We start from the raw sequence: 18,280 nt of genomic DNA on the forward strand, positions 1-18,280 counted from the left end.
GACTGTCTTTTTTCCATTGGATGTTCTTTCCTGCTTTGTCAAAGATGAGTTGGCCATACGTTTGTGGGTCTAGTTCTGGGGTTTCTATTCTATTCCATTGGTCTATGTGTCTGTTTTTGTGCCAAAAGAGAGGCTTTCTAAGAACATGGACAGCGCAGTCTCATGTCCAGCAATGCAGACTCAGCGCACTGCATCTGACCAGTGACCGTGACACCTGCTGGCCACCCCTGGAACCACACCCAACCTCCTTGACCATGAAATGCCAAGGTTCTTTGTCAGGATGACTTTGAGGGCTACTTGACGAGCAACACTGCCTAATTAAGGCAACCATTTCTTAAAAATTAAAGAGGAAAACAACACATGCTTCGGAAGGCAGCAGTGGCAGTGACAGGAGCCAGACCTGAGTTTCAACTCCAGATTCTGCTGGTGAGGAACTGGGTGACCTTAGGCAAGTTACCCAGCCTCTCTAAACTGATTTCCTCATCTGAACAAGAGTCTGACTGTTACTTCTCATGGAGTCATATGAGGACAATATGAAATTTTGGACTTCAATTCACCTCTGAGGGGAAGTTTGGTCTCATGCAGGTCATCTTCTCTAGGCACAATGTTGAGATCCAAGGGCACAGTATGAATGGTTCCAGGACAATTAGGGTACCCGTTGTTGGTACCAACATGCCCAAACCAGGGGCAAAAACCTTTCTCGGTTATGGACAGAGTTGTATACTTCCACAGGCCTGCTGACTTTATTCCAATGTTCTCTTTCTTTTTTTTTTTTTTTAATGTTTATTTATTTTTGAGAGAGAGCATGAGCAGGGAAGGTGCAGAGAGAGAGAGGGGGACAGAGGATCCAAAGCAGGCCTCATGCTGACAGCAGAGAGCCCGATGCAGGGCTCAGACTCACGAACTGTGAGATCATGACCTGAGCTGAAGTCGGATGCTCAACTGACTGAGCTACCCAGGCGCCCCTCCAATGTTCTCTTTCTGATCTGTGCGCCATCTAAGGACCCCCAGTCAGGAAGATGGGAAAGCAGTATTTGCTAGATACATTGGATTGGTATGGAGAACTGACTGTGCCTAGCTGCTGAAGACAATTCAGTCCACTAGAGGGAAAATGGAAGTGACTGGCTGGGCCACTCACCCAAATTGTCTCTGACTCCGCTTTCCTGGGATTGCCTTTCTCACTCTATCCACCTCTTGACCCTGTGAGATGCATGGAGAAGAGAGAAGGTAGCTAACCCCAAGGCTGAGTGCTTAGCTGAAAGTCCTCTACCCAGAACCATGACATTAGAAGCCTGAGTGTGGGTAGTTTCTGGTCTCGAGTTCAGGCCAAAGAGTTCATATTTGTGAAGATGCCCCAGGGAGAGTCTCTGGAGACTGATGGGAAGGTGCGTGCTGCAGAGGACCCAGCACGCCCTCATGCTGCCTCTCTCTTCTTTCTTTGGCCACGGCCACCACCGCTACTTCTGCTACTGCCACCACCAACGAATGTAGTCGTTCAAACCTGGATACTTCTGAGAGTGTGGGAAGCCCTATTGGTAATTACCCTGGAGCAACAGGTACAAAATGGGCCCGCCCTACACAAGCAGGAACATCTGATCAAACTCTGTGCCCACCACAAAAGACTCACCGTTTCTCGATGACTCACTTTGAGACATCCGCTTCTGGCCAACCATTCACAGCTGTAAACATACCTAGGGGCTGCTCCATGTTGGATGTGTAAACTGCAGTATCTCATCCAATTCCTGTCTGTCTCCCTCTTGCACTCCTTATGTGCACTGACAACCATTCTCCGTCCCAAAGAATAGAAAGCGCGTGCTCTCTGTATGAATTTTGCCCCCGTCTGTTTGTCCCCTACTGGCTTCACCATTCCTCCTGCTCAGCCGGGGTCCAGAAGTCCTTATTTCAGCCTCCTTGTCCTCTATCTTTCCATTCAATAAGCCCAGGAAACCCTCAGCTCCTGGCCACACTCCTTTAAGTGCTGTCTCTATTTCTCTCCCCGGGTTGACAAGGATTCTGGAGACAAGTCTACAGTTATGTCCTTTTGAATCCAAGCTTTTCAATCCCTACTGAGTATCATTCAAAACTCCTTGACTTCACGGTTTACTCAACACTCTTAAGCATCTTCCCTCTGATCTATAAGCTGTAGGACCATTTGGAGTAGGGGGAAATCTAGTGCCTTGGCTAGCCTCTTTGGGGGGATTTTGTCTCTATGTATCTGTGTGGGTTTGTTTTGTTTTGTCTTGTTTTGTTATGGTTAATATCTCTGCCTCTGAGGCCAGCTCTCCATATTTGGTTTTCTCTTTGGCTTGCCTCTTTCAGCCCTGTCCGATTTCCTTCCCGGGGCTGTAGACCTTTGAAACAATGGGGAAATTCTGCCTCCTGATGCCCCAGCCTGCTGTGAGGGCAGAGTGAGCCCAGTATTTGAATCTGAGGTCATTTTGTGTAACTCCATCTTCTCTAAATAGGTGCGTATGTGTGCCCTCACAAGGTAATCCAAACAGCATGGTCCCTGTATCTACACAGACACCCCCATACAGACCTTGTGTGATTGCTTAGTGGTAGAGAGAACCACTTGCCATGGCCCTACCTTTGAGAAGAAGGTACTTGTGACATCCCTACTTTTCCTGCTGATTCCAAGGGAAGTCCTGCTTCCTGCTGTGCATAGGCTGACAGTTACCGACCTCACCTTGACTTTATAAGGAAATAGAATACTGAAGGGGTGGGTGGAAGTAGGCGGGGGTCTGGGTTTGAGACCTTATTCAGTCATCATGACTTAGCAACCCTAGAAATAAATTTCTCCTCTATTTACCCTGGATTGTGTATCTTTCAAGCTACAGTTGGAGTGTAGACTGCCTTGGATTCAGAAAAGAATGCTCACTTACTTCTCTATGTAATTGTCTTTCATTTCCAATGTCATGCCTTGAAGGGTTATGGCACATTCCCCTGCCTTTTCCCATGTATAGGCACCCTCCTCTCCTCTGCCTTCTTAACCTCACAACAAACTCTGAGCTGGCCAGCCTGATACAACTATGTCAACTTGAAGCTGAGAACTAATCCTGCTGGTTTTGGCATGAGGGGCACTGGAGCCTACCCTCAGAAGCAAAGCTGCCTTGTATGGAAATCTGCTTCAGGAACAGGATAAGAGGGTGTGGAAACTTCTGTATCAGATTGTCTCTTAGAGACCGCTGCTTTCTAGAAGCAAGAAGATCTTCTCAGGACGATCAGAGGGCCTCAGATTACCCCCGGAGTCAGGAAAATGGGACAAATCCTGTCCTGTCAGAGGCCCCTGGAAAGGCAGTAGCAGGGAAACATCTCTCTTAGCATCACTTTGGCTTTCTAAGGGGCTCAAAATTCTGCCACTTGCAAGCAATGACTCTTAACCCTCCAGGGATGCCAGAATCTCTGTCCTATTACCCAATACCACCACAGAGAGCCTTTTAACACTTAATTGATAACGGGTGGGAATTCACAGGGATCTCTCTGACAAAGGGTCATTTGTAGAATGCCAGTCTGCATGAGTTCTAGTTTTATATCTGAAGGGTGAGGGAGGGAGCCATGGAGGGGGAGATGGAGGTGGAGATAGACACTGGTCCTTCCTAAAGATGTCAAGGACACGAGGCCAGTAATGAGGTGCTGCCTTCTCTCTGGCAGGGTCTGAACAAGTTTTGTGCAGTGCAGGAGTTACAAATGGCAAGATTCCACCGGGCTGGTAGAAATTCTAGGCTAAATAGCTGTGACTGAGGCCGAGAGTTCTTGTTGAGAAGTCTGGTGGAAAGCCTTCTTCCTAAATACATATTTATTTAAAATAACAAGGAGGATTTTATTAGTTACAGGACTTCCACAATATATTCTTTCTCTCCTATTCAATTCCCTTTCTCTTTATCTCTAGGGAATAAATACCGGATATCTTCAATATCTGAATGTGGATGGAAGGAGGAAAATTTGGCAGAGGGACATCTAAGTTGTGGAAGGTTGGGTGGGGCGGGGGGGCAGGGAGGGGGGGCAGGCAGAACATTAGGGAAAAGGGAGCCACTAATGAAAGTAAGGATCAAGAGAGAAATTGAAACCCAAACGCTAGTGGAGGGCAGGTGGTCCTATCAATTTTGCTCTGAGATTTTAAGGAACAGAAAATATGTTGAATTAAGGCACTGGCTCTCAATCTTGGCTGCATATCAGAATTTCCTGAGAGGTTTTGAAAAATTACAAAAGCCTGATAGACCTTTGAAGAAGGATCTCCAGAAGTGGAATCTAGGCATGAGTAGTTTTAAAATTTCCCAGGGTGATGTGAACAAACTGGCTGACTTGAGATCTAGTATCCTAGTGGGCACCAGAAATAGTTGGAGGGCTCATTAAAACACAGATGGCTGGGGCCCTCCTTTAAGGCTTCTAATTCAGCTTGTCTTGAGTGGGTCTGAGAATGAATTTTCAGCAAGTCTCCAGGTGATGTTGATGTTGCTGATGTGGGGACCACAATTTGAGAACCAGTGTCTTAGAGGAATAAATGCTTACCATTTTTTCAATGAGACCATGTGTGTGTACTCGGTCTATAGATTGGCATAGCTGTGTTGTCTCTTGTGTGTATCTGAAAACCATGTGCACACATAGAGGTAAAGGGAAAGAGGAAGCCCAAGTGAAGAGGGGAGTTCTTTTGTAAGTTCAAATCAGAGAAATCTGCTTTGCTTTGTTCAAGTTGTGACTGAGGAGCTCCGTTCATTTTTGGTCCTGTCTTACCCCTGAGGAAATGACCCATCGTTCTCGAAGTCGGGAGAGAGCAGTTGGCAAGGTGAACAGTCAGTCATCTTTCCTCTCCTCACACAACCAGGGCCTGAACTGTCCCTTCTGGAGCCAGCAGCCTCTACCTCCAAAGAGCCTCAGAGACCATCCCAGAGCCAGGGGGTGACTGACCAAGGTGCTGAACCTCTTCCTCTCCCAGAGGGAGTAGATAGGATCAGGGGCATGGTTGGAAAACCAGACTGGGAAGTTTGAAAGTGAAGGTAAAGGAGGACAGTGCTAGAGGTGGGGTTAGGAGAGAAGGTGTGTCCTTGGAGATGTCCTTCCACAGACCTTAGTCAGTAAATCCTCTCTCCCTGACTCTTCACCCCTGAATTGAAATCAGGGAACTAGGAAGTGAGATCAAGTCTCAACTTCCGGCTTCTGTACCTTTGAACAGCTTAGTGAGATCCACCTGACTCATTAGCCAAAGGTCCAACTCCATCACAGTCTAGTGTATGTGTGTGGTCTAGTGAAAATGACAAGGGAAGAGATTCTCTGGACAAGGTGCAACTTCTTCGTGACCATCTCTCAGGACTCCAGCAGAGACTGGGTTTAAGGGGCTTGTAACCTCTCCTCTTTCCTTCCCCTCATCTCAGCCTCAGAGGGAGCCAAGAAACCACTGTCCCCAAGGCAACTCCCCTGGGGCGAAAGTCAAAAAACATGAATTCCTTAGCTCTTCCTTTTTTTCTGAGTTAGCCCCCAATAGGTTAACAAGGAAGCATAGTGGGTTAACAAAGAACAATGCCATGAGAAGGAACAAGGCCCAGAGCCACATCTGGGTACAAAAAGCATTCTGAATTTGTAGAATATCAGAGATGATCACATTCAATCACAAGTACTGAAATGCTTTCTGAAATCACACAGATGCACACATGCATATATAAACATGTGGGATGTCCTTTCTAGATGTAGGGAATTAGAAGCTGACAGTGGTAGGCTGATGCTAACTCAGAAGCTATCTCTGTTGAATGAAAGAGAGGCTGTCAATAACATTACAGAACTGGACATGAAACTCGCAGGAGCTCTGTTCTGGCAACACCTCTCACTTCACAACTGTTCTGATTATGCTGTCTTTTGTTACCTGGGGGTCTGGCAGGGAGTAGGAGGTGCCAGCCAATAATTCCATCTGTGTGTCCAGCCATACCCATGCTCTCCCAGGACACTTAACACTCATGCTTATTTCTTCTTTCCTCTCTCTCTCTCAACAGAGTCTTCCTATTATTTTTTTTTTTAATTTTTTTTTTCAACGTTTATTTATTTTTGGGACAGAGAGAGACAGAGCATGAACGGGGGAGGGGCAGAGACAGAGGGAGACACAGAATCAGAAACAGGCTCCAGGCTCCGAGCCATCAGCCCAGAGCCTGATGCGGGGCTCGAACTCACGGACCGCGAGATCGTGACCTGGCTGAAGTCGGGAGCTTAACCGATTGCGCCACCCAGGCGCCCCAGAGTCTTCCTATTAGATGTAAAATATGTTTGTCTTCTTTCCCTGCCTAACTCAATCAATATTCACTGCCTTCCTTTTCTATCTCCCATTCATTCCTCAGCACATTTTCATCCACTCCTGGTTCTAAGTACTCTGGGATTTCAAGTCTCTTCTTTTACTGATAGCATTAAACACTCCTTTCTTCCTGACCTCCTTGGCAGCTCCTTTGCAGACTCTCCGTGGTCATTTAATTCTGAAGTTCTTCAGGCCTGGCTCCTGGTGTTTTTCTCTTCTTCCTCACTACCTACTGTCCCTCAGGCCTAAGGCTAACTCCTCCATACCCGAGGCTTCAAGTCATTACTCTCTGTCAATGTCATTAATCTCTTCCCCCCACCGCCAGTTTTATTGGGAAATAATTGATCTACGTCACTGTATAAGTTTCAGGCATACAGTATAATGGTTTGATTTGCATGTATTGTGAAAAGATTACCATAATAGGTTCAGCTAACATCCATTTTCTCATGTAGATATGAGGTATGATATTGATATCCAATATCTCATATGTTGTCATACAGACAATAAAAAGAAAAGAAGGAAAAAACTTTTTTCCTTGCAATGAGAACTCTGAATTTAGTCTCTCAACAGGTTTCCTACACATTCTACATCAATATTAGATCTAGACATCATGTGGTTCATGTTCCTAGTTCTTATTTATCTCATAACCGAAATTTACGCCTTTTGACCACCTTCACCAATTGTCCTTCCCCCAACTCTCAACCTCTGGTAACCCCAAATCTGATCTCTTTTTCTGAGTTTGGCTTTATTGTTGTTGGGTTTTTTTTATATTTCACATATAAGTGAGATCATATAGTATTTGCTTTCTCTGTCTCATGTATTTCACTTAGCATTTGCCTTCAAGGTCTATCCATGTTGTTGCAAGTAATAGGATTCCTCCTTTTTATGGCTGAATAATATTCTACTATACACATATATACCACAATGTCTTTATCCATTCATCCATTAATGGGCACTTACGTCGTTTCCATGTCTTAGCTATTGTAAATAATGAACCTAGGAGTACAGACAACTTTCCCAGTTAGTATTTTCATTCTCTTTGGATGTATTTCTGGAAGTGGAATTGGTGGATCATATAGTGGGTCTATTTTTAATTTGGGGTGGGAGGATCCTCCATACTGTTTTTCATGGTTGTTGTACCAATTCACAATCCCACCAATTGTGCACAATGATTCCCTTCTGTCCACATTCATGCAGGAATTTGTTTTCTCTTCTCTTCTTGATGATGGCCATTCTAACAGGTATGAGGTAACACTGTGGTTTAAATTTGCATTTACAGGGCACCTGGGTGGTTAAGTGTCCAACTTCGGCTCATGTCATGATCTCACGGTTTGTGAGTTCATGAGTTCGAGCCCCATGTTGAGCTCTGTGCTGACAGCTCAGAGCCTGGAGCCTGCTTTGGATTCAGTATCTCCCTCTCTCCCTGCCCGTCCCCTACTCTCCTTCTCTCTCTCAAAAATAAATAAACATTAAACATTTTTTTTAGATGATAAATTTGCATTTCCCAGCGAGGTTGAGCATCTTTTCATGTACCTATTGGCTTTTCATATATCTTCTTTGGAGAAATATCCATTGAGGTCCTTTGCCCATTTTTTGATTGGGTTATTTGGTTTCTTGCTATTGACTTATAGAAGTTCTTTACATATTTTAGATATTAACCCTTTATGTGGTTTTGGAAAATTTTTTCCCATTCTATATGCTGTCTTTTCACTTTATTGATTGTTTCTCTTGCTGTGCAGAAACTTTTTAGGTTCTGTACTTCCACATGTTTTGCTTGTACTTTAGGTTTCACATACAAAAAATCATTACTGAGACCCATGCCATGTAGCTTTATTCCTATGTTTTCCTCTAAGCATTTCATGATTTTGGGTCTTTCATATAAGTCTTTAATCCATTTTGAGTTAATTTTTGTGAGCAGTATAAGTTATGGGCCCAGTTTTATTCTTTTACATGTGGATATCCAATCATCCCAGCACCATTTACTGAAAAGACTGTCTTTTTTCCATTGAGTATTCTTGGCTCCCTTGTCAAATATTAGTTGACTATATAGGCCTGGGTTTATTTCTGGGCTTTCAGTTTTGTTCCATTGGTTGATCTGCCCATTTTTATGCTGGTACCATATTGTTTTGATGATTATAGTTTTATATTATAGCTTGAAACCAAGTAGTATGATGCCTCCTGCTTTGTTGTTCTTTCTCAGGATTTCTTTGACTGTTCAGGGTCTTTTGTAATTCCATATAAATTTTAAGCATGTTTTTTCTACTTCTGCAAAAAATGCCACTGGAATCTTGATAAGGATTACATTGAATATATAGATGGCTTTTGGTAATATTGATCTTTTAACAATATTAATTCTTCCAATTCAGGAACATGAGATACCTTTCCATTTATTTGTGTCTTCAATTTCTTTCATCAATGTCTTGTAGTTTTCAGAGTAGAAATCTTTCATTTCCTCAGTTAAATTTATTCCTAAATATTTTTTATACTGTTGTCAATGAGATCAGTTTCTTTATTTCTTTTTCAGAATGTTCATTGTTAGTGTATAGAAACATTACTGATTTTTTGTGTTAATTTTATATCTTTGTAATTTTACTGACTCATTTATTCAATCTAAGAGGTTTTGGTTCAATCATCAGGATTTTCTATATACAAAGTCATGTCAAATGCAAACAGAGACATTTTTGTTTTTTCCTTTCTAATTTGGATACCTTTTATTTCTTTCTTGCCTGATTGTTCTAGTAGGACTTCCAGAACTATGTTGAATAGTAATGAGAGTGGGCACTCTTGTCTTGTTTCTGATCCTAGGGGAAAAGCTTTCAAACACTGAGTATGATTTTAGCTATGGGCTTGTCATATATGGCATATGGGCTCTATTATGTTGAGATACGTTCTTTCTATGCTTAATATTTAAAAGTTTTCATCATGAATGTATGTTGAATGTTCAACATTTATCTCTTCTCTGCCTGAGCCCAGCTCTGTATACCCAACTGCCAATGTGGGGTCCCTTTAGGGCAGATCAAAAGCCTTCAAACTACCTGCTCATGTAGTCTTTCCACTCAAGCTTCAACCTCTGCCAAGATTGCTATCTCAGTGAACCAGCACCAATATCCATCTCTGGCCACAAGCCAGAAACCTATGAGTTTCCCTTGACGACTCCCTTTCCTTCACTACCCACCTAATCTGTCACCAAATTCTGTGCATTGGATCTCCTAAATGGTCCTCATATCCTTCTTCTTACTGTTTCCATGACCATCACCCTAGAACAAGCTTCTAACATCTGCCATCTAGACCTATATCCACGTGACCTCCTTCAAACAAGGAATCTTTTCAAGATGCCATTTTGATCATTCCGCTCCCTTTGCTGAAGGATATCAGGGATTCCCATTGCATTTAGAACAAAAACATGGGTAGTATGACTGCACTAAATCTGGTCTCTTTTCAGTCTTCCCAACCTCTTCTCATAGCTCTTTGTTTTTCCAGCAACACTGGCTTTTCCTCAATTTCTCCAACTCACCTTGATCCCTTTCATCATAGGACCCTTGCAGAATTTTAACAGGGAGGAGCCAAGATGGCAGAATAGCACGGAAGTTTTTTGTATGTCTTGCATCCATGAAATACAGCCAGACCAACACTAAACCATCCTACACACCTAGAAAACTGACTGGAGGATTAACACAACAATCTGCACAACCTGAACCACAGAATTCAGCAGGTACATGGTGCAGAGAAGTGAACTTGGGGAACGAGAAGGTGCAGGAAGGGAGGTGCTTTTGTGAGTGGAGAGAGGATGGAGACTGGGGGGGGAGAGGATACAGGAAAAGCACTCCTCCACAAAAGCAGCTGGAGAAAAGTGGAAAATTGGAAACAGCTGCAGGGACTAAATTAAAAAGGGAGAAAGGAGAAAGGAGTGGGTTTAAATTCCATTAAGACTGTAAACAAGGGGAGTGCAGTCTGCAACTCCGCAGCTTGATACCTGGTGGTGCTCTGGTGGGAAGGGCGAATCCCCAGGAATAGAGTGGGGTCTGGGAAGTTCTCGGGCCACATGGGGAAAAGCAGTTCCACTGCTGGAAGGACATTTTGTAGAGACTGTTGAAGCCTCCTGGTCCCAGCAGACCCCAGAAAATGGCCACATTCGCTGGTGCTGGAACAAGGCCGTTAAGGGTGAAGCTGGTTCCAGATGTGTGTTGTGATTTCCCATAATCCCTGAAACACTGCTTCTACACTATCTTGCGAACTTTTTCTGGGGCAGGCTGGCATCTGGCCACAGTCTCGGGGCACCAGCAACAGCAGGGTCCAGCAAGCGTTCCTGGGTGCAGCCCACATTCAGCCATTGCTCATTTGGTCATTGCTCGGTGAGATGCTCCCGCGGAAGGACAGAACCGGTCAAAGCCACAGTCCTTCGGAAGTAAGGGGCCAGGGAAAATAGCTGCATCTGAGACAAAACTCAGGAGACGGGCACTGCCTGTGGCCTGGTCACAGAGAGTGAAAAAGTGGGGAGTGGACGAAAGCTGAAGACAGAGGACGGGTGAGTGATTGTTGATCCGGGAGAACAGACTGGGTGGCTGGATGGTGCCATTTTCACCGCTTCTGCGCATGCACATACGCACCTACCAGTGCCACAACAATCCACCCCAGTAGGCTAGCAGCGCCATCTAGTGGAGAACGGAGCTGTTACACTGAGCCCCACCCAAGTGGGCCAACTTTCCTCTCAAGAACCCAAGTCTCACCCCCGGCTTAGTTTATGGACTATAAAGCGCTACATAGACTGACTTCTAGGGGAAAACGAAATAATTTCAGTCCTACTTCAATCTGTTAGCAGGTCCATATATTCAATTTTCTATCTTCCTTTTTTTTTCTTTTTTACACTTCTTTTTCTTGAATACAGAAAGAGAAAAAACTCATTTTTATTTTCAATTTTTCTTAAAAATATTTTTCTTTAAATTTTATTACTATATTTTTTACTTGTGTGTAAATTTTTTCAAATTCTATTTTACTTCCATCATTTTAGTCTACGTCAAGGTATTCACCTTTTTAAATTTTCAAATGATTTCCTTTTTTTCTTTCTTTTTCTTTTTTCTCTTTTTCATTTCTTTTCTTTTTCTTGAATGCAGAAAGAGAAAAACTTAATTTTTACTTTCAATTTCTACTAAAAATATTTTTCTTTAATTTTTTTACTATATTTTTTGCTTTTATGTAAATTTTTTCAAATTCTATTTACCTCCATCATTTTATTTTAATATACTACAGTGTATTCACTTTTTCAAATTTTCAAACAATTTCCTTTTTAAACTTTTTAAAAATCTTTTTTCTCTTTTTTCTTTTCGCTTTCTTGAATACAGAAAAAGAAAATATTCATATTTATTTTTAATTTTTATTAATTTTCTTTAATTTTTTTCTACTTTATTCTCTACTTTTGTGTATATTTTTTCAAATTCTATTTTACTCCCATCATCTCATTTTAGTCTACATCAGTGTATTCATTTTTCAAATTCTCAAACGATTTCTTTGTTTTTCTCTCCCCCCTTTTTTTTTCTCTAATCTGTCAAACCACTATCAACACCCAGACAAAACACACCTAGAATCTAGGATCATTAATTCGATTTGTGTGTGTGTTTGTGTTTTTAATTATTTAATTTTAATATTTTTAATTTTAATTTTTCTTCCTCATTAATTCCTTTTCTCCCTTCAAAATGACAAAACGAAGGAATTCACCCCAAAAGAAAAAGCACGAAGAAATGACAGCCAGGGATTTAACCAACATAGATACAAGCAAGATGTCTGAACCAGAATTTAGAATCACAATAATAAGAATACCAGCTGGAGTCAAAAATAGATTAGAATCCCTTTCTGTAGAGATAAAAGAAGTAAAAAATAGCCAGAATGAAATTAAAAATGCTATAACTGAGCTGCAATCACAGATGGATGCAGCGGCGGCAAGGATGGATGAAGCAGAACAGAGAATCAGAGATATCAAGGACAACCTTATAGAGGACAATGAAGCAGAAAAAAAGAGGGAGATTAAGGCCAAAAAGCACGATTTAAGAATTAAAGAAATCAGTGACTCATTAAAAAGGAACAACATCAGAATCAGAGGGGTCCCAGAAGAGGAAGAGAGAGAAATAGGGGTAGAAGAGTTATGTGAGCAAATCATAGTGGAAAACTTTCCTAACCTGGGGAAAGACACAGACATCAAAATCCAGGAAGCACAGAGGACTCCCATTAGATTCAACAAAAACTGGCCATCAACAAGGCATATCATAGTCAAATTCACAAAATACTCAGGCAAGGAGAGAATCATGAAAGCAGCAAGGGAAAGAAAGTCCTTAACCTACAAGGGAAGACAGATCAGGTTTGCAGCAGACGTATCCACAGAAACTTGGAAGGCCAGAAAGGAGTGGCAGGATATATTCAATGTGCTGAATCAGACAAATATGCAGCCAAGAATTCTTTATCCAGCAAGGCTGTCATTCAAAATAGAAGGAGAAATATAAAGTTTCCCAGACAAACAAAAATTAAAGGAGTTTGGGACCGCTAAACCAGCCATGCAAGAAATTTTAAGGGGGACTCTCTGAGGGGAGAAAAGGTGAAAATATAGATATATAGATACATAGAACTAAATACAGAAATAAGTACCAAAAGCAACAAAGATTAGAAAGGACCAGAGAACACCACCAGAAACTCCAACCCTACAAGCATCATAATGGCAGTAAATTCATATCTTTCAGTACTCACTCTAAATGTCAATGGACTCAATGCTCCAATCAAAAGACATAGGGTAACAGAATGGATAAGAAAACAAGATCTGTCTATATGCTGTTTCCAAGAGACCCACTTTAGATGTAAAGACACCTGCAGATTGAAAATAGGGGATGGAGAACCATCTATCATACTAATTGTCACTGAGAGAAAGCCAGTGTAGCCATACTGATATCAGACAATCTAGACTTTAAAATAAAGACTGTATCAAGAGCTACAGAAGGGCATTATATCATAATCAAGGGGTCTATCCACCAAGAAGACCTAACAATTGTAAACATTTATGTGCCAAATGTGAGAGCACCCAAATATATAAATCAATTAATCACAAACATAAAGAAACTCATTGATAGTAATACCATAATAGTAGGGGACTTCAACACCCTACTCACAGCAACAGACAGATCATCTGATCAAAAAATCAACAAGGAAACAATGGCTTTGAATGACACACTGGACCAGATGGACTTAACAGGTATATTCAGAACATTTCATCCTAAAGCAGCAGAATATACATTCTTCTCTAGTGCACATGGAACGTTCTCCAGAACAGACCATATACTGGGACACAAATCAGCCCTAAGTAAGTACAAAAAGATCAAGATCATACCATGCATATTTTCAGGCCACAACGCTATGAAACTCTAAATCAACCACAAGAAAAAATCTGGAAAGGTAACAAATACTTGGAGACTAAAGAACATCCTACTAAAGAATGAATGGGCTAACCAAGAAGTTAAAGAGGAAATTAAAAAGTATAAGGAAGTCAATGAAAATGATAACACCACAACCCAAAACCTCTGGGATGCAGCAAAGGTGGTCATAAGAGGAAAGTATATAGCAATCCAGGCCTTCCCAAAGAAGGAAGAAAGATCTCAGATACACAACCTAACCTTACGCCTTAAGGAGCTGGAAAAAGAACAGCAAATAAAACCCAAAACCAGCAGATGATAGGAAATAACAAAGATTAGAGCAGAAATTAATGCTATCAAAACCAAAAAACCAGTAGAACAGATGAAACCAGAAGCTGGTTCTTTGAAAGAATTAACAAAATTGATAAACCACTAGCCAGTTGGATCAAAAAGAAAAAGGAAAGGACCCAAATAAATAAAATCAAGAATGAAAGAGGAGAGATCACAACCAACACAGCAGAAATAAAAACAATAATAAGAGAATATTATAAGCAATTATATGCCATCATAGGACCCTTACACACCAAGTTACTTCTGTCTGAAATATTTTCTGCCCAGTTAAATCTACTCTTAGCTTAAGAGGCAGTGCCTCAGGGAAGACTTTCCTAGCCTTATTAATTCTATTAATTGGTTTCATAATACCTTATATCAATATCAATTTATATTATAATGCAGTGATCATTTTGCATTTGTTTACCATTATTAATTCCTTATTATGTTCATTACATCTTTAAGCTCCATTGCAGTGCTAGCACAGTGCCTGGCACAGAATGGGTATAAAATACATATTTACTGGAAATATGAAGGAAGGAAATAAAGAAGCCTAAAAGGAAGCAAGGAAATGGGAAGAGAATGTATGAATGATTGCTCGCATTTATTTTTCATTTCAGAATCATTGGAAACAGGCCAGCCCACCAGGACATGGGAAGATGGTGTACCTGAATTCACTCATTTATTCAACAAATATTTATATTCATTATTAATGTACTTTTTTTTCTGATTATGACCATAACTGTTCCATTTAGAAACCATGGAAAAAAAAATTCCCAAGTATAAAAGAGAACCAATTCACCTTTCATTCCACAGTCCAATGATAAACTACTGTTAAAATAATTTGGCAGATTTCTTTTCAGGTTTTTCTATGTACACATAATATATAGGTAGGATCATTATATAGGCAGACCTCCTTCTTTCTCTTAATGATATATTGGAACATTTTCCTGCATCCTTGAGTTTCTTGAACACGTGGCATTTAAATTGATAAAATATATTCCATTGCATAAGATGTATGTAATTTAGACACCTTTCCACCCATTGTTGGATATTTAAGGGCTTCCCAATTTGTTTCTTCTGGGGTGAGAGATAAATCAGGTAATGCATTGAATCTGGCACGAGGTGGATTTTGGGAAAACACGAGGCAGGTTTTTCCAAGGAGGCTGAAAAGAACAATTCCTTCTTGTAGGTTGCTGGGCCCCGGGCACATGTCCCCAGAATGGAACGTAATGTCGGTCAATGTAATGGACATTTTGTCTCACGGGTATGTGCTCAGAATCCGGGTGCCTCCTCCCCGCGTGGGTCTGGTCTAAGCACACCCTGCTTTCAAACCCTGAGGCAACGAGCCCCAGCAGATCTGGCTCCCAAGGGTGGACCGCCCCCGGCCAGCAGCCTAGAGTTCCGGCCACACGCCGCCACGTGCCAAGAGCAGGGCCCCGCCCCCTCCGATTCCCCGACACGCCCCTCATACTTGGCCCTCAAAAGCTCTCCCCGCAGCTCCGCCTCCAGGCGACCTCCGCAAGTCCTCCCGGTCCCTATAGTAGCCCCGCCCCAGACTTCGAGCCCCGCCCCCGCAATCCGGGCCCCGAGGCTGCCCCGCCCCAAGAGCCGTGTGCGAGGCGCGGGGGTGGGGCCCTGCGCGATGACGTGGGCGGGCGTGCGCGGTGACGGCCCGCGTCCCTGTTACTCAGCGGAGCGGCCGAGGCCGGACGACGCGGCCGGGAACGCAGAGCCGCGAGCAGCCCTGGGTAACGGCCGTGGCGAGCGCCTGGACGGCGCCAGTCCCGCCGGCGGGCTTTCCTGTCGCCGTTCGCTGCGTTGCGGGGTGAGTGCGGCGGGTGCCGCAGGGCCGGGGCGGCCGGCGGCCCCGCCGTGTTTATGTTATTGTGCCGCCGCCACCGCCGCCGCCTTCTCCTCAGCCTTGACCCCCTCCCGGGAGTGGGGGGCGGGAGCGCGCGCCGGCTGGGGGCGCGCGGCGGGCGGGGGCGGCGCGGGAACAATAGCGCTGGGGAGGCTGGGGCCGGCCAGGGGGCGTGGGGCTGCGAGACCCGGCGCGCCCAGGCCGTCAGCCCCCGGCCCGCCACTTCAGTTCCACCCGTCAGTCCTCGCGCGCCCTCCTTGCACGGGTCCCGCATCCGCGTCGGGAGGGGAAAATGGAGCGGGGAGGTGGGGGGGGGAGGGGGAAGCGGCGGGCGGCAAGTTCTGAAACACTTCGAGGAAGGTCCGGACGGAGGCGCCTGGGCGGCCCGCCGCGCCCTGGCTGCCTCTCCCGGCGATGGGGAGATGAGAGCGCTCCTCCGGTTGCCGGGTCCGGACGCCTTCCTGGCGCCCACAGGGTCCGTGGTTTGTTTCTCGGTGGTTTCTTTGTGCTAAGGCTCTGGGCGAACACAGGCAGCAGCTTCGAAAAAGGCTGGGGTGGCTTTCAGCGCTGGGCTGTGAGGGGGAGCCCTGCCCGCGACTTGCGTGGAAGGTGTCCATCACGCTGTGAGCGAGCTTCAGTGGTCAGCGGGCATTTCTCTTGAGGGTCACTCGGTGGTGACCTTTTGACTTTTTCACCCCACCCTCTCCTCTCTTTGTCTTGCCCTTGTGTTCCCAATCCTTAGATGGTAGGATCAAGTCCGGTTTAGAGTGTTGCGATGAACGCTTTTGATTTTTATTTCTGAGAGTTCCCTATCAGATGTTTACTGTGAACTTAATAACATGTTGACTACATGGTATCAGTGTTCAGTGGTTACTATTTTTACCTCTGAAATTCAGTAGTCTTCGGTAGAATTCTGGTCTGTCAGTCCATTGTGTTTGGAGACAAGCATCCAGCAAGTACCTTCTTGACAATTAGAACATCTGTTTATTTCATTCATTCATTCAGCAACTGTTCAGTACTGTACTCAGATGGAGAGTTTGAAGGTAAAGGGAAATATATTTTAATGGAAGAGGATGCTTTGAAATATAGATATGCCTTTAAATGATACAGTTATGTAAGTGATGAGTGTTAAAAAAGGTATTAGTTATACTCTCGGTCATTTCACTATTTTTTGTTAGTAGTACAATCTGGAACTTAGAGTGCAGTGTTGTATTAGGAAGTAGAGTTAGGAAGTTGGTCTAAATGTACAACAGCTTTATTTATTTCCAAATCTAACTTTTTAGTCTTAACAGCCTTACAGTCTTACAGTCATTTGTAATGTCTATCTCAGATTTTCCTGCTGTGGGTTAACCTAGGAGGGCAGATGCTCTAAGTGAACATGTTTAGTGCTGTGCCTGACAAAAGCAAGCAAGAAATCAAAATGGGACCTCCTTGAGGACAGGCCTGTCTTGCATCTGTGTCTCCAGCACCTAGCCTGGAATATAGTAAGTGTTCAATAAAAGTCTGATTGATGAAAAGCTCTTTACAGTCAATAAGATTTAAAGTCCAGTCTTTATCAATTTCAGTATCAATTTTTTTCTATCCCTTCTAAACCATTTGCTATCCTAAAATAAAACCTCGTCTAAAATGTTTTTTTTTAAGTATGTGTATCATGCACAGACAGTGATGTTTCAATAGGAGTCTAAAAATGATTGCATTTGTCTTTTGGTGACTATTGCTTTTGAAGTTTCTGATGACTAAGCAGAAAAGCTAGAATATGGGAAATAGGCTACCTAAAAGTTTTATTAGAAATGTTTAATTTCTAGGAGCGCCTGGTTGGCTCAGTTGGTTAAAGCATCTGACTTCAGCCCAGGTCGTGATCTCACAGTTTGTGAGTTCGAGTCGGGCTCTGTGCTGATATCTCAGAGCCTGCTTCAGATTCGGTGTCTCCCTCTTGCTCTGCCCCTCCCTCGCTCATGCTCTGTCTCTCTGTCAAGAATAAATAAACATAAAAAAAAAAAATTTTAAAAAAGAAATGTTTAACTTCTAATAGCATTTTTTTTAGAAATATTTAAATTAAAATTCTATCTTGGTGAAGCATATGGGCCTAAAACTCTAAATAATACCGATTTATCCCAAGTTACATCTTTTTTCCCCACTCACTGCTTAATGAATTTTAGCATTTGTTTTGGATATGAGCGAATTTGAGGTGAGCCCATTAATATCTGATGTAGAGTACAAATAAAAAGGAAATGATACTTTATTAAGATAAGGAATGAAAATCTTGAGATCCCAAACTTTCATTGCTTTGCCTAGTATGTCAGATTTCAGTAAGGTTTACTGATAGAATCCTTTGGCAGTAGCTCACTGTCAGGTTACATGTGAAACCAGTTTATTTTGTTTTGTTTATGAAATTCTTTTGTTTTTTAAAATCACAGCTTTATT

At 42.9% G+C, this 18,280-nt stretch overlaps 1 protein-coding gene across 4 annotated transcripts in view; it reads left to right on the top strand.

Moving 5' to 3' along the window:
- Positions 1 to 15,667: 15,667 nt before the first annotated feature.
- MAPK8 (mitogen-activated protein kinase 8) overlaps positions 15,668 to 18,280 on the top strand; it is a 102,618-nt gene continuing 100,005 nt past the window's right edge. For 2 of the 4 annotated variants that reach the window (XM_040485683.1, XM_040485687.1), the window contains exon 1: positions 15,669 to 15,820. The gene's annotated coding sequence lies outside the window, so the exon portion shown is untranslated. Of the gene's footprint in view, positions 15,821 to 17,186; positions 17,341 to 18,280 lie in introns of all 4 variants that reach the window. The other 2 variants (XM_040485684.1, XM_040485686.1) reach the window with 2 other exon arrangements.

Source organism: Herpailurus yagouaroundi, unplaced genomic scaffold (assembly GCF_014898765.1).
Source record: "Herpailurus yagouaroundi ecotype Mexico unplaced genomic scaffold, PumYag 163, whole genome shotgun sequence".
NCBI classification, from domain to species: domain Eukaryota; kingdom Metazoa; phylum Chordata; class Mammalia; order Carnivora; family Felidae; genus Herpailurus; species Herpailurus yagouaroundi.